This window comes from Pristis pectinata, chromosome 2 (genome assembly GCF_009764475.1).
Source record: "Pristis pectinata isolate sPriPec2 chromosome 2, sPriPec2.1.pri, whole genome shotgun sequence".
In the NCBI taxonomy this organism is placed as follows: Eukaryota; Metazoa; Chordata; class Chondrichthyes; order Rhinopristiformes; family Pristidae; genus Pristis; species Pristis pectinata.
The window spans coordinates 30,614,194-30,636,630 of record NC_067406.1 but is presented as its reverse complement, the minus strand read 5'-3'; the positions used below and the strand labels follow the sequence as shown (position 1 = coordinate 30,636,630).

Here is a 22,437-nt window from a genome sequence, read left to right as displayed (position 1 = left end):
CATGGATAGGAAAGGATTGGACGGAGATGGGCCAAATGCAGACAAATGAGACTAGCTCAGGTAGACAACTTGGTTGGTATGGACGAGGTGGGCCGAAGGGCCTGTTTCTATGACGTATGACTCTATGAATCTAAATATGAACATCAAAGGACATAGAAAACCCTGGGTATAGGAATTAAGGTAGACATCAACCATGATCTAAGTGAGGTGTGGAACAGGCTTGAGAGGCTGAAGGCTGAAGTCCTTTTCTAATAGTCCTATGGTATCTGCTCAGGAGAGGTATAACTTTCTCAAAAGTTGATAGGGATGGTGTTTGAAAAGTGAAGAAAGAGCTGTTTTTTGGGGAATAAGATATATAGTCATTCGAGTGTTACTGTACTGCATGGGTGTAATGTTCAAAGTCATTATGTGACAGGCAGAGGCACAGTTCTGAAATAGTTATGATAAATCAAATTCTTTTCTACCAGGAAATTACAGAAATCATTTAGAATTTCATACTTGATCTAGTGTTCTGATCTATAATGATGTGGATTTCCTGTGTAGAAATGAAATAGATCCATCTATGGTAATATATGAACAAAATGAAGTCATTAAATTAAGTGCCAACCTTGCATTCTGTGACAGGGAATAATATATTTTTCAAAAGTGCTGAGTAATCTCTAATTATTATATGGATCTAAATGATTTGTCATTTCCACATTGAATGGTAACTGTTCATTTTCAAAGCCCTTGTTGTGCCAAGCCTGCAAACTAAGCGCTCCTTTTAGGATTTCTTTTAGGAAGCTGATGGGTGTTTAGACTTGCTGCTAAGTTGATAATGACACAACTGTGGTTCTTGTTATGGTGACCGAAACTATAATAACCTAGAACCATGGGTAACACGGAAATATATTAGGTAAATTATGGAAGGACCCTTAGCTACATTATGACAGCATCTCAGTTCTTAAAGTTTAAATTATACTTAAGTGTGCCATCAATAATGAACATGCTCCATAAGTGGGAAACACCACCGGCCTTAGGGAGTAAGGACACCTAGAGACAAATCAGATGTCCTTTCCTACCGAGTTTCCACTTTATTGTGAAACCAAGCATGTAAAACCTTAGACTGCTCATACAGACCAGCAAAGCAATTTTAATTTTGATGCCTTTTACCACTCCTCCCCAAATGCTAAGGAAGGTCTACTTCTGTAACATCATTTCTTCACAAACTCTTTCAGCTTGTAAGTGGAAAACAAATAAAACTCCAAATGCCGAAATCTGAAACAAAAGCAGAAATGCTAGAAGAACTCAGCCAGTCAAGCAGCAGTTAATGTTTGAGGGACCCTTCCTCAGAACTGAGGCAAGAGTTGAATGATTATAGTTTTCAGAACGGGGGGGGGGGGGGGGGGAGAAGTGAGGTCCAAGAAAAAAGTCCATGTGGAGACGGTTAAGGCACATCAGGTGAAAAGAAGCATGAATACTGACCCATTTGCACAATCTCTTACCCTTTACCCTAAATCTATGAAGGAGGCACTTAATAGAAGCAAGTTAAGAACATGACATAATGGGAAACACTGAGAGAGCAGTTTACCTGACTTTGGAAAATTCAATGTTCATTCGAGAAGGTTGGAAACTGCATACATGTTCTTTCTCATCTGCAGGACAATATGATGTTTTTCCTTTAGTTTATGTTGGGCTTCACTATGGCAGTGGAGGAGGCCACAGACAAACAGGTTGGACTAGGATTGGGATTAAGAATTTGGGTATGCAACAGAAAGTTCAGGATCACCCCTGCAGACTGAGCACACATGGTAACCACTTTAATGTTTTCTCTGTCCATAAATGCTGCTTGACTGACAGAGTTCTTCCAGCATTTCTGTTTTTGCCCTTAAAGTGAAACCTCTCCTTACGTGTCTCAATATTCACTTTCTAGGATACCAGAAATAATAATTTCAATATATATACTTAATTCATGAGGCAGATTAAAGAGACAGCAGGCATCCATCCAGTTCTTTTCATCAACCTCCTTCTAGAATCTTCTATCCTCAAACCTTCTTGCAATCCTAGAAGTAATTAGTCAAATCAAACAGTACTTAAAGAGGTGACAGAATTAAAGGAACATTTATTGTCCACGGACTGATATTAAGCATGATATTAAGCATCTCTTTAATAATGAAAGACAAAAGGAAAAAAAAAAAATCCAAATAACTGCTCCAGTCTCCGTGTGCTTTAGTTTGACATGACATTCTTGATTTACTTGGGTCAATGGACTGTTCTTCCCAACCTGGTCCAAACTAATTGCAACTACTCAGGATTGGTTGATTTATGGTGATCTCACTCCACTGGGTAAGTGCTCTGTGCTCCAGTATCTCCATCTCTACCTCATCAAACAAGCATCCTCAATTGTCCATCGGAGATGGTGCCTGTTCCTCCATGATAGGACAACCTCCTCCCTCATGACCTCATTTGATCTGGAGTCTGGTGCATGTTAAGTCACCACTGCCCTCTGTCATGTATGGTGTCAGTCTGATATGGGTTTCATTCTTGCTCCATCTCCATCTCTTAGCAGTGGCAGCTCTTTCACACTGTTGGAGTAGTGGGCCTGTCCTATTACATAGAACATAGAACAGTACAGCACAGTACGGGCCCTTCAATCCACAATGTTGTGCCGATCTACATAAACACCTACTCTCTGATCAATCTAAACCTTCCCTCATACACAGCCCATAACCGTCCATTTTTCTTACATCCATGTGCCTATCTAAGAGCCTTTTAAACGTCCTTATTGAATCAGCCTCTACCACCACACCCGGCAGTGCATTCCAGACACCTACCACTCTCTGTGTAAAAAAAACCTACCTCTGACATCTCCCCTAAACTTTCCTCCTCTGACCTTAAACGATGTCCTCTGGTATTGGCTATTGCTGCCCTGGGGAAAAGGTGCTGGCTGTCCACTCTATCTATGCTCCTCATAATCTTATATACCTCTATCAATTCGCCTCTCATCCTGCATCACTCCAACGAGAAAAGCCCTAGCTCGCTCAACCTGACCTCATAAGACATGTTCTCTAATCCAGGCAGCATCCTGGTAAATCTCTTCTGCACCCTCTCTAAAGCTTCCACATCCTTCCTATAATGAGGCAACCAGAACTGAACACAATACTCTTAAGTGTGGTCTAACCAGAGTTTTACAGAGTTGCAACATTACCACACGGCTCTTGAACTCAACCCCCTGACTAATAAAGGCCAGCACACTATATGCCTTCTTAACCACTATATCAACTTGTGTGGCAACTTTGAGGGATCTATGGACTTGGACCTCAAGATCCCTCTGTTCCTGCACACTGCTAAGAATCCCGCCATTAACCCTGTACTCTGCCATCAAGTTTGTTCTTCCAGAGTATATCACTTCACACTTTTCCGGATTGAACTCCTTCTGCCACTTCTCCGCCCAACTCTATATCCTGTCTATATCTCATTGTAACATTCAACCTTTGTGTCATCTGCAAACTTACCAACCCATCCCTCCACTTCCTCATCTAAGTCATTTATAAAAAATCACAAAGAGTAGGGGTCCCAGAACACACTCCTGCAGAACACCACTAGTCACCAACCTCCAGGCAGAATACACTCCATCTACTACCACCCTCTGCCTTCTGTGGTCAAGCCAATTCCAAGTCAACGCAGCCAAGTCTCCATAGATCCCATGCCAACTCTATTTGTCCTCCTTTACTCTTTAGCATCTTTGGCAACCTCCTGTTACTAGGATAAGAGACCAGTTTATGTATTCATAAGCTTGAACTCTGGTCTCTGCATCTTCAGGGAAAAGCTTCCAGTTAGCTTCAGTGTATCCTCCTTGTACATCAACAACACAAAAGTTGAAGATTCCAGCTGCATCACCTTGAGACTGATGGTTTGCTTCCAGACATTTTACTTTGCTCCTGAGATAAATTGAAAAGCCACTGAAGATCTTTGCGCCAATTTCTTGATATGGGTACATCTAATGTGTTTCTTTTGAAGAATTCAATTTGTTTGGCACCAGGTACATTATTTTCAACTGGTACTTCCAATCACATATTGTCACTATCTTACAGCTTAACTTGTCCACTCCATGGACTTTCAATGTCCTAAGTATTATGCACTCTCAGTGGAAATGAATTTCCAATCTATATCATGCACTGTCTTTCTCATATGCAGGGTATTTCTTTTTCAGACACTTGTATTGCTGTAGACATTACTCACAATATTCAGGTCACTTGGACTTTTTCTCCATTTCCTACCTTTCGTCTCATGCTTCCCTTCTGTTGACCATCCAACACTTCTTGTCTAACTTTGGAATGTTGCAGCTTTGTTTAGCTGTATAACTTTTCTAGAATTAACTTTCTGACATAGCAGCCATCCTGTCTAGTGGAACTCTTGGACTTTATGAGTAATCGGATCTCTGAAAAGGAAATCCTTCAAATCTCCAAAAGTGGAACTGTGTGCCAGTAATACTAGCTCCATTAAGAATCAAAGAATTCTCTCTGCTCCTGGTTGGATGTAAGAGCCAACTGTTTCTTTCCTAGGTGGGCTACAATATACTAGTAATACATCTAATGTGTTTGCCAGCTCACCACAGAGTCTAAACACTTCCTTCTTCACTCTATATCCTTTAGACAGGTTATATGTTTGGAAATCCAACAGTTCAGGTGACTTTATAAGTTCCATTGTATAGTCTCCATGCTGTCACACAATTCACCATCTGTCAGCACACCTCAATTCTGTTCTTTGAAGATATCTTTTTTAGTCACATGTACATTGAAATACACAGTGAAATGCATCTTTTGTGTAGACTGTTCTGGGGGCAGCCTGCAAGTGTCGCCATGCTTCCGGCGCCAACATAGCATGCCCACAACTTCCTAACCTGTACGTCTTTGGAATGTGGGGGGAAACCGGAGCACCCAGAGGAAACCCACACAGACACAGGGAGAACGTACAAATTTCTTACAGACAGTGGCTGGAATTGAACTTGGGTCACTGGCACTGTAATAGTGTTATGCTAACTGCTACATTACCGTGCCTGCCCTGTCTTATTTATTCATTTTTTGGGATGTGGGCATCAATGGGAAGGCCAGCATTTAGTGCCCATCCCTTATTGCCCTTAAGAAAATGGCAATGAACCACCTTTTTGTACAACTGCAGTCCTTCTGTTGAACGTAGTCCCACAGTGATTTTTGGTGGGAAGTTCCAGGACTTAGACAGATCAATTCATTACACAGTGCATTGAGGTAGTACAAGGTCAAATAATAACAGAATGTAGAATAAAGTGTAAAAGAGAACGTGCAGATAGACAATAAGGTGCAAAGTCATAACGAGGTGGATTGTAAGGTCAAGAGTCTATCTTATCGCACTAGGGAACAGTTCAATGGTCTTATAACAGCAGGATAGAAGCTGTCTTTGAGCCTGGTGGTATGTGCAATAAACAACCTTACAGGTATTTTCTTTCCAATGTCTTCTTACTGAAACTCTCTGTCCCAAAACCACATTGCAGGGATAACAACACTAAGTATAATTTATTTTTATTTTATTGTTCACAAGATGCAGATATCATTGGCAATGCTGGCAGCTATTGCCCATGTGTCAATGCTCCTGAACTGAGGACACAATTCAGAATCAACAACATTGGTGGGTCTGGACTCACCTTTAGGCCAGACTAAGTAAAGATAGCAGATTTCCTTCCTGGAAGGGCATCTGTAATCCAGATGGGGTTTTATGATGATTATGAGTTGGGCAGTTTAAAGAACAAGGCAGTAGATAAACCTGCATGAGAAACTCCACATTAAGCAGGAGCTAGTCTGGTATCTCAGCACCTTCCCCTGTGGAATTAGTGAAGAATCTGTCTTGGGAAGAGATCACCCAGTAGACAGAGGAAAAGATTCAAGGATGTGCTCAAAGCCACCTTGTAGGAATGCAACATCACGACCAGCTCCTGTGAGTCCCTGGCCCACGAGCATTCAAAGTGCAGAAGGAGAATTTGGGAAGGTTTTGGGAATTTTGAGGTCATGCAGCTGGAGCCCCACATAAGCAGCAGAAGGAGTGCACCATCACACAATCTACCCTCTCACCTGTACCTTCAGCCACCTCCTGTCCCTTCTGTGAAAAAGTCTGTGGTTCTCCCCTCGGCCTCCTTGATCCTGTAAAACAAGAAGGTAAAGCTTTTTTTAAATATCCATATTGATTTAAATACCTGAAGTTCTATTGCACGGTTGTCAATTCAAACTCATGTCTCTGGATCAATTCTCCAGAATACTGCTTCCAAACCCTTCATTGTTCACAGACTGATAGTACATTTGACACATTATGTTTCCTATCTGTGAACCGTCTTGAGTATTTTTTCTGCATTAAAGATACTAAATAAATTCATGTTGTATTTGTAAGGGGAGCTGTGGTGTTTAAGGCAGACCTTACTGTGTATCAGGAAAATAAAGGGTTTTTTTTACACATAAGATCCTGGATCAGTCATGAGGAGGAGTGAGGGATGGACTTTTTTCTTTACTTCCTGTGGAAATTGGGTGATAAGGCAATTAAAATACTCCTACTTATATGCATGCCCACTAGAATCTTGCTGTCAATTAATATCCAGGCCAGCAATTCCATGTGCGATTCTAGTGATAGACCTTTACAGAGCAACTCTCCTGCCTGCAGGACTCATGCCCTCTTGGAGTTCTGCCCCATGTTGAAGCACAGGTTAAGCATCATTTGCTGAATCAAGAGTTTGCAACAATAGGAAAGCACAGATTTTATGCTTTGTACAATATCACAGAATCCCGTGGGCTTTTAGCTCTCAGAGGTCACTGGTGGGTTTATCTCACATCCTCAGCACACTCCTACTGTCACTAGCCCACATTGTCCTGATTGTTATACAAAAAAAGGATGAAAAACAAAGGTTTCATGGTTTGAAGTTACCATTTCACTGTTACTAATTTACTTAAATGAAGAATTAAAGATTGCAAACCTGGTTGGCTACAGGATTTTAGTTAAAATTTGATTGAAAAGATAAATAAAGACAACTTTATCTTGTCAGCATTTCAACGCATTCTATCCTCATTGAAGACAAGTTATTATACTGTATATAAACCATAAGTTATATTGTGAATCTTACAAATGCTGAATGTCTGCTATATGGTGGTCTTAAGTACATGCTTCAGGGCTAATCCTGATATTAATTTAGTGCCATTTCTCTCACGTTGTTAGCTGGCAACATATATAGCCTTGTGAAATACGAGACCAGAACCCTAAATTATTTTTGCTGAAAAATGACTGACTGCAAACAAATAAAGAAATTCTATTTATATCATGGCAGACTTTACTGAATGGTTTAAGATTACATTTTATTTATCTTCATCTTATATACTTTTCATATTCTGGACATCGTATGGCTGTCTGCTTTTCATTAACTAGTTTATGAAATTATACCAGGAAGGAACAATAATAGCATCTTCTTTTAACAAATTTTTTAATCATGCAAAATGATTCAGGGAGCTTCACAAGAAAGCTATTAATAACAAAAAATGACATAGAACCATATTGTATTCTATAATTATTATATTCTGCATTCTGTTGTTGTTTTTCCTTTTGTATGGAATTATCCGTCTGGATGGCATACGAACAAAGCTTTTCACTGTATCTCAGTACATGTGACAATAATAAACCAAGTACCAATTACCAAATTACCAGAAGGGGATTACAAGAGCAAATGCTTGGTGAAAAATCTAGGTTTGATGTGGCATCTTATAGGAAGAGAGACAGAAAGATTGAACATTTCACAGAGAGGGGATTAGAGTCAAGGAGCTGAAAGCAGAACAAATGAAATCCAAGATTCCAGAATTAGAAGAGCATGAAGATCCTGAAGGCTTGTAGAGCTGGAGGAGATTACTGAGATGCGGAGGGGTGAGGTTTGGAAGTACTTGAAAACAAATTTTAAAATTGAGTCGTTGTTTCAATGGGAGCCAGAAGTAATGTTTACACAGAATCTGATGTGATTTAAGACACGGGCAGCAATCAGATTGGTTGGAAAAATCTCTCTGTCCATTTTCACCTTTTTTCTGTGTCGAATTGCTGAAAGTCTATTCATTGCTTCTGAATTCTTATCTCAATTTTATTTTTCCAATTCCTCACATACCTTGCTGAAGTGCCTTTTCAGGCCCTTAGTCAAGGTTACTGTTCAGAGGGAAGCATAAATGCTTAGTTTTGCTTAAGTGGAGTGGGTTACATGGTATATTGATATGGTATCTGATACATTGCTGTGCTCAGATACTGGTATGAACATAGAAGAACATAAAAACAAAAGAAATTGGAGCAGAAGTTGGCCATTTGTCTGTCCTTCGAGCCTGCTCTGCCATTCATCAAGATCATGGCTGATCTTTGACCTCAATGACATTTTCCTACAGTATCCCAATATCCCCTCACTCCCTTAATGTCCAGAAATCCATTGCTCTCCATTCTGAATGAACTCAATGACTAAGCCTCCACAGACCTCCTGAGCAGAGAGTTTCAAAAAGATTCACCATCTTCTGACTGCAGAAATATGTCTTCACCCTGCCTTCTCTGACACAACTTTTGCCTTCCTAATCACCTGCTGCACTCACACATTCAGTTTTAGTGACTTGTGTGTAAGGATATTTATAGCATCCTCACAAATTGTCACTGGAATGCTAGGATCGTACAACAGAGAAATGGGCCCTAGCAGCCCACCTCATCCATGATGGCTTTTGCTAATCCCATTTGCCTGCATTAGGCCTGTATCCCTCTATACCTTGGCATTGGCAAGAAGAGTAACAGAAAGAGTATAAGCTGCGTAGAGCTAAACTCTGCAATGACTCTTTTCTTGTCCATTATGATTTGTGGAAGTAATTTAGACTAGAGTGTGATTTAGACAGTTTACCCTTTGCAGTGGGATAGTCCTAGTAACAATTATAAAGGACAGAATTAGCAGACACTTAGCTGAGTGTGAATTGATTGGTGAAAGCCAGCATTGATTTCTTAAGAGAAAATGACATCTAAATAATTTGATGGAATTATTTGATGAAATATCAGAGAAGGTGGATGAGGGAAATACAGTTGATCTGGTATACATGGACCTCTAAAGTAATTTGATACATTGCCACTTGATAAGCCTGAGATTGAGAATGAAAGCATTGGAATAAAAGGATCTGAGCAGTTTGGATAGGAAACTGGCTAAGTAACAGGAAACACAGTAGAAGTACAAGATATGGTTATGGGACTGCAGTGAAGTCACACTATTACCATTCCTGGAATACAATATTGTGTCCTATACATTTAAACACAATGCTTCAGTGGATGTCTTAATAAGATAAGATAAGACAAGATATCTTTATTAGTCACATGTACATCGAAACACACAGTGAAATGCATCTTTTTGCGTGGAGTGTTCTGGGGGCAGCCCACGAGTGTCGCCACACTTCCGGCGTCAACATAGCATGCCCACAACTTCCTAACCCGTACGTTTTATTTTGGAATGTGGGAGGAAGCTGGAACACCCAGAGGAAACACACACAGACCCGGGGAGAACATACAATCTCCTTACAGACAGCAGCTGGATTTGAACCCGGGTCGCTGGCGCTGTAAAGCATTATGCTAACCAATACACTACCGTGCCTGCCCCCAAAAATGTGTCAGAAGTGGGATTCGAACCCACGCCTCCAGTCGGAGACCAGAACACCCGCCCTGCACAGGGAAGGACCACGTCCTTGAGTCTGGCGCCTTAAGCAACTCGGCCATCCTGACGTAGATAAATTTTGATGACTTTCCAGTCACAGGAAAGAAGATTGCTAAGGCTACCCATAAGTGTGAAAATGACCACTGTTTTTCTTAAAATATATTAAGTAATTGCAGCAGAAAACAAACTGCTGGAGGAACACTACAGGTCCAGCAATGTCTGTGGGGGGAATATTTGTTGACATTTTAGGTCGAAACTCTAACTCAGGAGTCTCCCTACAGATCTTGCTCTACCCATTGAGTCCCTCCCAGCAATTCGTTTTCCTTTTGCTCCAGATTCCAGCATCTGCAGTCTCATGTGTCTCTCTTAATGAAAAGGACTTATGTGTACAGGGCACAATTTCCAAATAACAAGACTTGGAATCATAGTGAGCAATGGGGAAGATTGTCACAGACTTCAAAGAGAAATAGAAAGGCTGGTGGATTGGGTGGTTAGGCGGCAGATGACATTTATTGCAGAGAAATGTGAAGTGTTACATTTTAGTAGGAGGAATGAGAAGAGATTTGAGGGCTGAATGATCTCATTCTACGCTGTAACCATTCTGTGGCTTTGTGATTCTGTGATGCCCCCCAGCTATGGGATGTATGTAGTTAATCAACATGTAATGAATTCAGGTCGCAAGCTACCAATCGTGTATGCTCCCCAAACTCTCACCTCCAGTGAAATAAAACTATGAGCAGATTAAGGAGGTGGTTTTGGTAATTATTTTTGGAATTAATGGGTTTCAAAAGTTCCTGGTTAACCAATGTTATAAATAAACTGAAGTTAACAATGCGTGGACAGAAGTCAGTTATTCCAGTGATGATGACTTCACAACTGCAACGTTGGACTGTATTATCACTGTGCCTTAAATACAGTACTGTGTATTACAGATAAAACAGAATGCTACAGTAGATGTGCTGTCACACCTGCCTTAATGAGGACATTTTGGTAACTTTTGAACTCCAATAATTACTTTCCAGTCACAGGAAAGGAGGCTGTCATAAGGGTGAAAAATCAGAATAAAACTGTAGAGGCTGGAAGTCTGAAACAGAAACAGAAAATGCTGGAAACATTCAGCATATGTGGAGAGAGAAACAGAATTAACGATTCAGAATCACACATCAGGATATTCCACTGAAACAAGCAGATGAATGCACCTTATCAGGTCAGAGTAAATCTGAAATGGGAGCGAATGCTGAGACCAAATCCTTTTGCAGAAGGTGATATGAGCCTCACATGTGGGCAAAGTGCGTTGATTCAGAACTGGCCATTTCTGCCCTCCATCAGTTTGGCTCAATTTTTCTCTTTCGATTGCTAGGCATGTCCCACTGTCTTGCTACAAGCAATAGGTAACATAAAGAATCATAATCAGCTTCTACCTGCCTCTTTAAATCATTTGTTATCACCCTATCAGAGATTTGTTTTACCCTTTCTTTCCCTGCCTTCTCCACTACTGAAAACAATCTTATTTTTTTCCTCTTTTACAATTCTGATGTAATGTATAGTACCTGAATCATTTTCTCTTTCCACAGATGCTGCCTAACCTGCAAAGTGTTTACTGCATTTTCTGTTTTTACTCCTTTTCCAAAGGTTGTAAGTTGATTTATTTCAACTTGGAATGGAATACTTCCTCCTTTTGGCCAATAGCCACTCCAAATGTTTGGAAATGTTACCAATTGGGTCATACACCCCTACTGAGTGGACCAAGGAGGTAGTGAAGTCAATCTTTGCAGCCATGGCCTTGATGAGGAATTAGTTTCCAATAATGGCCCACAGTTTAGCTCAGCGCAGTTTTTCACATTCCTAATGGGATATGGCACAGTTTGGTGTCCCCATAGTATCCAGCACTTCATGGGAAGGCTGAACGATCAGTCCGCACAGTGAAGGAGAAAATGACAAAATAATTTCTGGGTATTGGTCCAAACAGTCATAGGCTTGCATTGTTTTTCCGCAGGCATCCAACCACCCCATATTCCATCAACGGACATTCCCTAGCTGACAGGCTGATGAGTCAACAGTTGCAGACATGACTATGTTTAATGCAGCCCAATTTGGAAGGACAAGTGGAAGAGAAGAAGATGGGCTGATGCGAAGCAAAAAGTGTGGAGAGACAAGATGAGAGAGCTGAGACTGAGCCAAAGGAAACTGTCATGGTCAAACCATGGAGAGACTGTGAAGCTATTTGGAAAAAATAACTACACAGCAAAGTTGGATGACAAATGGCTGAAGTTTCACGAGGACCATTTGGTGCATGCATGTGGCACCGAAGAAAATGGTGATTGAGAAACTGAAGTACAGAAAGATCAAGGTATTGAGGTTAAGGACAGTGATGATGGTCCAGTATTTATAGGACAGAACACAAATAGACTTATAATAAGGTGGATGATACATGGCTTGTAGGAGAGGGTGATTCAACAGGATCACTAGCACCTGGACTGGACACTTCAGAATTGTCAAGTGAACCTTTGCTGTTGAGGAACTCTCAGCAACGAAAAGGCTACTTGATTGATTGAACTTACAATTGTATCCACGTGAGTAAATAATTAAGTAACTCTGTACGATAAAAACAGAAAACTCTGGAAATACTCAGCAGGTCACGCCGCGTCTGTGTGGAGAGAATTGTTCTGAGAAAGGGACTTCGACTTGAATTATTAGCTCTGTTTCTCTTCCCACAGCTGTAGCCTGACCTGCTGCTGAGTACTTCCAAACTTTTTTGTTTTTATTTTAGATTTACAGCATCTTGGTCTTTTTATTAAATTACTGCATAGTTTCAAATATGTAAATAGTTTAGCTAATTGTAATGTTCTAGCTAGAGGTGCACTATACATTGGCTTGTATTTGAAAAGGAGAATTGCTGTATCACATAGTAAAACTCCAATACATTGCTGTGCCCTGGCACTGGTACTGCAGTTGTTTTTTGTAGATGCCATGGATAAAGCAAATGTTAGTTTAGCTCTGCCTTCATGTAAATGTATCCTCATTGAAGCAGCTTTAAGGCAACCTACAGATATAATCCTGTATGTCATTTATATAATAAGCACCACTCTCTAAAATGTAAAACTTCCTGGTTAATAACACTTAATAGGTAGAAGATAGGAGCATTAGGAGAAATTGATTTACCATCACTACCTGATAGTTTACAATGCACCATTAATTTTTTTACAAAATTGTTTAATAGATAGGTATCAATATGGTGTATATAGTCTTAGTAATGGTGGCCAGATGGTCATTAAAAATCCACTTCATTTACTAACGTCCTTCAGACCCTCCTTCAGGGCACGGAATCTGCCATCCTTACCTGGTCTGGCTCATATTTGACTCCAAACTCGCATCAATCTAGATGGCTTTTAAAGTTCCTGTGAAAAGACCTAACAAGACTCATCGTTAAGGGGCAGTTAGGGTGGGCAGTATATGCTGGCCTTGACAATGAAACCTACATCACAAAAATCAATGAATTTTAAAATCTTGGGAAAACAAGTTGAAAATAGCATTACTACAGAGAGAGTACAATCCTCATCCGAACATATCAATCTATTCACATTATTGGGAAGACTAGACCACTGTTCTCCCACAATCATTCCAGACACCTCATTTATTTCTTATTCATGACCAACTAGATTGAAGAAAAGTATCAGTGTAGGCCAATCATTCTCAGAATGGCAGGCCGTGACTAGTGGGGTGCCACAGGGCTCGGTGCTGGGACCGCAGCTGTTTACGATCTATGTTGATGATTTAGATGAAGGCATTGTGAATAACATTAGCAAGTTTGCTGATGATACAAAGTTGGGTGGCAGTGCGACATGTGTAGAGGAAGTTAGGAGAATTCAAGGTGATTTGGATAGGTTGGGTAAGTGGGCAGATACTTGGCAGATGAAGTTTAATGTGGATAAGTGTGAGGTTATCCACTTTGGGAGCAGGAACAGGAAGGCGGATTATTATCTGAATGGTGTGGAGTTAGGTAAGGGGGAAATACAAAGGGATCTAGGAGTCCTTGTTCATCAGTCACTGAAAGTGAATGAGCAAGTGCAGCAGGCAGTGACGAAGGCTAATGGAATGTTGGCCTGTATTACAAGGGGAATTGAGTACAAAAGCAAAGAGATTCTTTTGCATTTGTACAGGGCCCTGGTGAGACCACTCCTGGAGTATTGTGTACAATTTTGGTCTCCAGGGTTAAGGAAGGATATCCTGGCTATAGAGGGCATGCAGCGTAGGTTTAGGAGGTTAATTCCGGGGATGTCGGGACTGACTTATGCTCAGAGGTTGGAGAGACTGGGATTGTACACACTGGAATTGGGAAGATTGAGAGGGGATCTGATTGAAACGTACAGGATTATTAAGGGATTGGACAAGATAGAGACAAGAAATATGTTCCAGATGTTGGGGAAGTCCAGGACCAGGGGGCATGATTTAAGAATAAGGGCTAGGCCATTTAGGACAGAGGTGAGGAAAAACTTCTTCTCCCAGAGGGTTGTGAATTTGTGGAATGCACTGCCTCAGAGGGCAGTGGAGGCCAATTCTCTGGGCACTTTCAAGAAGGAGCTAGATAGGTTTCTTATAGATAGGGGAATCAAGGGATATGGGGACAAGGCAGGAACAGGATATTGATTGTTGAGGATCAGCCATGATCTCAAAATGGCGATGCAGACTCGAAGGGCCGAATGGTCTACTTCTGCTCCTATTGTCTATTGTCTATTTGCCTTGCAAAATGAAACCAGCAGCAATAATGTTAGTCCAACACTAGAATCAATGAGGAATTAAAAGTCTCAGCTTTCTTCCAGCATTATAAGGTAGAAAACAAATAAACAAAATAGCATCACTAGACGAATGACCCTTAAAATTTATGGTGGTTGCCTGGAATTGGCTCTAATTTCCTCAACCACATCTAATCCACAACCCTGGTGATTTTTTTCTAGAGAGGAAACTGGTTTAAAATGACAATAATAAAATTCTACAGTGAGTTTATGGCATTCTCAGCCTTGGCATCTCTCTCACGTCCAGCCCAAGTCAGTTTGCATCTCTCCTTTCCTCCAAATGCTGTTACCTAATGAGGTCTCAGCGCACTTAGCCTGTGTTTGTCTCTGACGACTCAGACTGCATCAGCACCAGCATTCTTATGTCTGGGACAGGGAGCTCCATCTCCTGAGTATGAAATAATTAGAAGGATGTTTTAACACACCTTAAAGTAAGAAATAACTTACATTATGTTGTAACTATCATCTCCATAACATAATCCAAAGTCCTTAACAACCAATGAATTACAGTTGAAACAAGTAACACAATTTTAACTTCAGCTGAGAAACAGATGGTTGTGGTGGTGGGATAGAGATGTGGTGGGAGTTGCATTAAAGAAAATTTCCTGACTCGAGCAAAATGAGGCTCCAGCACAACTCCTTCCACTCCAGCTTGGAACCAATCACCTCAAGCTCAACTTTTTATCAGACTTGATCCCATCCTCTTATCATAAAACCTTCTCAATGCAAGCCCCAGACTCATGTATCTCTGAGTTCCCAATGTGTTTCAGAACAGCTTATTGTCTAGCTACATTTTAGACGAGACTCTTCAACACATCCTCTCTCTTGATATCAACAACCTTGAGAACATTACCCCTACCAGCACTCCCTTCCGCATCATCAAGACCCCTCTCCCTGGTGAATACCGAAGAGAAGTACTCATTCAGAACTTCTCCCACTTCCGCCTCCTCCAGGCACATTCTCCCACCTTTGTCCTTAATCGGACCTACCTTCACACTAGCCATCCTCCTACCCTTCACGTACTTGAAAAAGGCCTTGGGATTTTCCTTAACCCTACTAGCCAAAGCCTTTTCATGTCCCCTTCTAGCTCTCCTCAGCCCTTTCTAAGTTCCTTCCTCGCTACCCTATATTCCTCACGGGCCCTGTCTGAACCTTGCTGCTTATACCTCACGTATGTTACCTTCTTCTCCCTAATAAGTCGTTCCACGTCTCTCGTCACCCACGGTTCCTTCACCCTGCCATTCCTTCTCTGCCTCACCAGGACATATTTATTTCTAACATCCTGCATAAGATCCCTGAATATCGACCACATCCCCATGGTACATTTTCCTTCAAAAAGGACATCCCAATTTACACTCCCAAGTTCTCTCCTTATAGCCTCGTAGTTAGCCCTTCCCCAATTGAAAAACCTCTTGTCCTCTCTGCACCTGTCCCTGTCCATGACAATTTTAAAGGTTATGGAGCAATGGTCACTGTCCCCCAAATGCTCACCCACCAATAGATCCTTCACCTGTCCCGGTTCATTTCCTAAAACTAGATCTAACATGGCATTCCCTCTAGTCGGCCTGTCAACATACTGCGTCAGGAATCCCTCCTGGACACACTTAACAAATTCTGTCCCATCTAAACCTTTGGCACTAAGCAGGTTCCAGTCTATATTTGGGAAGTTGAAGTCTCCCATTATAACAACCCTGTTATTTCTGCTTCTCTCCAAACACTGCCTGCCAATCTGCTCCTCTATATCTCTACTGCTACCGGGGGGCTGATAGAATACTCCTAGTAGAGTAACTGCTCCTTTCTTGTTCCTTAACTCCACCCATACGGACTCTAGAGATGATCCTTCTACAACATCCATCTTTTCCACAGCCATAACAGTGTCCCTGACCAGTATCGCCACCCCTCCCCCTCTTCTCCCCCCTTCCCTATCCCTCTTAAAACACCGAAAACCAGGAATATTCAATATCCACTCCTCTCCTGACGTCAGCCACGTCTCAGTAATAGCCACGATATCATAGTCCCCCATACTTATCCAAGCCCTCAGTTCATCCCCCTTATTCCTGACACTTCTTGCATTTAAGTAAACACACTTCAGTCCATCTATCTTACTACTTTTACAGCCTGTATTCTGCTTCTCCTTCCCCAAAGCCTCTCTACCTGTTTGATCTAACTTTTCCCCATTCCCTTCTTCCTCTGACCTACTCCTCTGGTTCCCTTCCTCCTCACAAACTAGTTTAAACCCTCCCAAACCACCCTAGCAAGTCTCGCCGCAAGGATATTGGCCCCCTTCTGGTTCGGGTGTAACCCGTCCTCTCTGTACAGGTCCCACCTTCCCGAGAAGAGATCCCAATGATCCAGAAATCTAAAACCCTCCCTCCTGCACCAACTTCTCAGCCACACATTTATCTGCCACCTCCTTCTATTCCTACCTTCACTATCACATGGCACTGGCAGCAATCCCGAGATTGCTACCCTTGAGGTCCTGTTCCTCAATTTTCTGCCTAGCTCCCTGAACTCACTCTTCAGGACCTCATCCCCCTTCCTACCTATGTCATTGGTGCCAATATGGACCACAACCTCTGGCTGCTCTCCCTCCCACTCAAGAATTCTGTGGACCTGATCAGTGACATCCCGGACCCTGGCACCTGGGAGGCAACATACCATCCGGGATTCATGCTCACTGCCACAGAACCTCCTATCTGTTTCCCTGACTATCGAGTCCCCTATCACTACCGCATGTCTCTTTCCCACCCTTCCCTTCTGAGCAGCAGTACCAGTCCCAGTGCCAGAGAGGTATACAAAATATTAAGAGGAATAGATAGAGTAGACAGCCAGTGCCTCTTTCCCAGGGCGCCAGTGCTCAATACAAGAGGACATGGCTTTAAAGTAATGGGTGGGAAGTTCAAGGGAGATGTCAGAGGGAGGTTTTTCACCCAGAGAGTGGTTGGTACTTGGAATGCGCTGCCTGGGGTAGTGGTGGAGGCAGGTATGTTGTTTGAGTTCAGGAGATTGTTAGATAAGCATATGGAGGAATTTAAAATAGAGGGATATGTGGGATGAAGGGGTTAGATAGTATTAGGTGTGGTTTAAAGGTCAGCACAACATGGTGGGCTGAAGGACCTGTATTGTGCTGTATTGTGCTGTATTGTTCTATGGTTCTATGGAAATCAATTTCAAGATAAGCAAATGTGAGGTCATCCGCTTTGCAACCAAAAAGGCAGAAAAATGTCCTTTCTAAATTGTCAAAAGCTAGAAGCAGTGGAAGTCCAAGGAAACTCAAGAGTTATGTTCATAGATTATTTTTCTCTTATCCATGATATCTTAATAATCAAAAAGCCAATAGAATGCTGCTTATCATATATGGAAAACTAAAGTACAAGGAGGGAGGGATTATACTACTTCTGGTTTGAACCATTGGAACATAGAACAGTACAGCACTGGACAGGCCATTTGGCCCACAATGTTGTGCCAACCATGATGCCAATTTATACTAAACATCCTCCTCCTACGTATCGTCCATATCCCTCCATTCCCTTCGTATTCATGTGTCTATCTAAAAGCTTCCTCCAAACTGCCCGCTTCCACTACTACCCCTGGTAGCCTATTCCAGGCACCTACCACTCTGCGTAAAAAACTTGCCCCTCATGTCACCTTTAAACTTACCTCCCCAACCTTAAAAGCATGTTCTCTGGTGTTTCACATTTCTGCCCTGGGGGAAATATTCTGACTGTATATCCTATATATGCCTCTCATAATTTTATAAACCTCTATAAGGTCTCCCCTCAGCCTCCAATGCTCTCGGGAGAACAACCCAAGTTTGTCCAACCTTTCCTTATCGCTCTTACCCCTCTAATCTAGGCAGCATCTTGGTAAACCCCTTCTGCACCCTCTCCACAGTCTCCATATCCTTCCTATAATGGGGCAACTAGAAATGCGCACAATACTCCAAGTATTGTCTGACTAAAGTTTTATATCGCTGCAGTATGACTTCCTTACTCTTATACTCAACACCCCTACCAATGAAGGCAAGCATGCCATACGCCTCCTTTACCACCTTATCCACTTGCGTAGCCACTTTCAGTGACCTATGGATCTGGACTCCAAGATCCCTCTGTACCTCAATGTTATTAAGGGGCCTACCATTAACTGTATGCCATCTCCTTTCATTTGACCTCCCAAAGTGCAACACCTCACACTTGCCCAGATTAAACTCCATCTGCCACTTCTCTGCCCATATCTGTAACTGATTTATATCCCACCATAATCTTTGATAGTCCTTTACACTGTCTACAACTCCACCAATCTTGGTGTCGTCCGCAAACTTGCTAATCTACCCATCTACATTTTCATCCAAATCATCAACAGAACCAATCCTTGCAGAACACCAATGGTCACGGACCTCCAGCCAGAATAACAGCCTTCCACCCCCACTCTCTGTCTTCTATGGACCTGCCAGTTCCAAATCCAAACTTGCAATTCACCCTGGATCCCATGCATCTTAGTCTTCTGAATCAATCTATCATAAGGGACCTTATCAAATGCCTTACTAGTCCATGTAGATAATGTCCACTGCCTTACCCTCATCAAGCATCTTTTTTGCCTCCTCAAAAAACTCAATCAAGTTTGTACGGCATGCCCTGCCCTGCACAAATCCATGCTGACTGTCCCTAAGTAGGCCATGCCTTTCCAAATGCATATAACTCCTATCCCTAAGTAGTATCCTCTCCAAATACTTCCCTACCACTGACATGAGGCTCACACATCAGTGAGGCTCACTATGTCACATATAGTTTAGACAATGCTTGCATTTGTCTTCTCATGGTGGCTCAACTTCAAGACGTCACTGATGTTTGCCCTCACTGCACCACAAAGGTTCATGGCAAAGCCCTTGTAAAAGAGGACAACTTTCTTTTTCTCAGGAGCCACCTCTCAGACAAGGTGGGGAATGATAATGAAATTCACGTCTGCCTTCAACACACCAGCTCAGCCTTTGGTCAACTGAGGAAAAGGGTATTTGAAGATCAAGATCTCAGATCCGGCACAGCTGTTCCACATGGACCTCAGGGCAGCAGTAATGTGTATCCTCCTGTATGCTTCAGAGAACTACAACAGGCATCTCAAGGTCCTGAAAAATACCACCAATGTTGTCTGCACAAATTCCTCCAAATTCACTAAAAGGATAAGTTAACCAATGTTAGTGTCTTCTCCCAGGCTAACTTACCCAGCAATGAGGGCCTAATTACATTAGGTCATCTATGTTGAACAGGCCACATTGTTTGCATGCATGAAAACAAATTTCCAAAACAGACACTGTATTCTGAGCTCTGTCGTGTGAAGGGACTACCAGACAGAGAAAAAGATTCAAGGTTGTGTTCAAAGCTTCCTTGAAGAAATGCAATGCCCCCCTGAATCCTGGAAATACCTGACCCATGACCACTCATAGGGAAGAGGAAGCAACCTCAGAACCCATAAACCGGGAGTGGAACCAAGTCATCCTCAATCCTGAGGAACTGCATAAGAAGAAGAAGAAGAACTTTAGATCCCAGCTGTGAGTAATGTGAGATATTCTGGGACTACATTTTAGGAAAGTTATATCAGATTTACCAAGATGATACCTGGCCTCTAAATGTTAAATTACAAAGAGAGATAGCTCCTCTATACACGGACTTTAGTAAAGCTTTTGACAAGGTATCTCACAATTGACTGATCCAGAAGATTAAGTCACAAGGGGTCTATGGAGACCCGATAGAGTGAATTCAAAATTGACTTGGCCATGGAAGCCAGGATAGTGGTGAAGGGGTGTTATTCTGACTGGAGGTCTGTGACCAGTGGTGTTCTGCAAGAATCAGCGCTGGGACCTCTGTTGTTTGTGATGTATATAAATGACTTTGACAAAAAATGTAGATGGGCTGATTAGTCAGTTTGCAGACAACGCAATAATTGGTGGAGTTGTGAGTAGTGAAGTAGGTTGCCAAAGGAAACAGGAGGATACAGATCATTTGGAGATATGGGCAGAAAAATGGCAGATGGAGTTGAATCCAGACAAGTGTGAGCTGTTGTACTTTGGGAGGTCAAATATAAGGGGAACGTATACAGTAAATGGCAAGTCCCTTAGGAGCGTTGTTATACAGAGGGATCTTGGGTTGCAAGTCCATAGCTCCCTGAAAGTGGCGATACAAGTAGTGGATAGCGAAGAAGGTTGTCCAAAGGTATAGATCAGTTGGAGATATGGGCAGAGAATTGGCAGATGGAGTTTAATCCAGGCATTTTTAAAATGTTGCACTTTGAGAGGTAAAATATAAGGAGAAATTAAACAGTAAATGGCAGGACCTTTTAGAGAACTGATATACAGAGGGATCTTGGGGTGCAAGTCCATAACTCCCTGAAAGGGTGGTAAAGAATTGGAATTGGTTTATTATTGTCACATGTATCGAGGTACAGTGAAAAACTTGTCTTGCATACTGTTCATACAGATCAATTCATTATGCAATGCATTGAGGTAGTCCAAGGTAAACAATAACAGAATGCAGAATAAAATGTAACAGCTACAGCTACAGCTAGAAAGCGTACAGTATGCTTGCTTTCATTGGCTGAGGCATTGAGTAAATAAGTCGGGAAGTCATGTTGCAGCTATGTAAAACTGTGGTTAGGCCTTATTTAGAGTATTGTATGCAGTTCTGGTCGCCACATAACAGGAAGGATGTGGAGGCTTTGGAGAAGGTCCTCCAGGTGCTCCGGTTTCCTCCCACATTCCAAAGACGTACAGGTTAGGAAGTTATGGGCATGCTATGTTGGCGCCAGAAGCGTGGCGACACTTGCAGGCTGTCCCCCAAAATCACTACGCAAAAGGTGTATTTCACTGTGTGTTACAATGTACATGTGACTAATAAAACACATCCACATCCATGAGAATCAGTTCATCAGGATGTTGCCTGGATTAGAGACTATTTTATACGTGGAGAGGTTGGACAAATTTGAATTGTTTTCTATGGGGCATCAGAGGCTGATAGAAGTATATAAAACAATGAGAGGCATAGACATGGTAGATAGAGTCTTTTTCCCGGGTGGAAATTTCAAGTACTAGACGGCGTAGATTTAAGGTGAGAAGGGAAAGCTTAAAGAAGGTTTACAAACAAGTATTTTACACCAAGAGTGGTAGGTGCCTGGAACATACCGCCAGGGGAAGTGGTGGAAGCAGATATGATAGCAATGTTTAAGAGGCATTTAGACAGGCGCATGAACAGGCAGTGAATTCAGGGATATATGAAGGCAGATGGGATTAGTTTAAATGGGCATCATGGTAGCACAGACATTTTAGGCTGAAGGGCCTGTTCCTGTGTTGAAGTACATGATGTTCTATGAGGGATATTAGATAGGATAGACTGTGTGAAATTGTTCCCCCTATCAGAGGCTGATAAAACCAGAGGACACAGATTTAGGGTAAGGCTGAAGAGATTTAGAGGAGATCTGAGGGGAACCACCTTCACCCAGAGAATGGTAAGTATCTGGAATGCACTACCTGAGAGAGTGGTTGAAGCTACATTGCTTGCAGTATAAATTGGCATTATGGTCGGCACAGACATTGTGGCCCAAAGGTCCTGTTCCCTCACTGTACTGTTCTCTGTTCTAGGAACTCCACACCATTGACCAGAAGCTTATGCCTGAATAGTGGAACCTAAAAAAATCCTTTCAAAGATAGCTGGGAGAAGTGCCTTAATTTTAGTTATGAAATTAGAATTGCAGGATTAAGTGAGGCTTCCTTGTGAAGCCTCCTGAGGGCACGGGGAGTTCTTTCATCCTGCCCAGTGTAACATTTCTGAGTACCAGATAGTAGCAGATACTACCATTTCCTTTCAATGGTATCCAGCAGTCTTGATAACCTTTACTGCGAATCTTCCCATTAGATTCATAAGTAACTTGGATTTCTGAAGAATCAATCCCAAGCTTCAC

The 22,437-nt window shown here is 42.0% G+C and overlaps 1 non-coding gene across 1 annotated transcript; it reads right to left on the bottom strand.

The window, feature by feature from the left end:
• Positions 1-9,651: 9,651 nt before the first annotated feature.
• Positions 9,652-9,765, bottom strand: trnal-caa (transfer RNA leucine (anticodon CAA)). The gene is made up of 2 exons: positions 9,728-9,765; positions 9,652-9,697 (listed from the first exon to the last, which is right to left on the bottom strand). It is a non-coding gene; the product is annotated as a tRNA-Leu (tRNA).
• Positions 9,766-22,437: the final 12,672 nt, after the last annotated feature.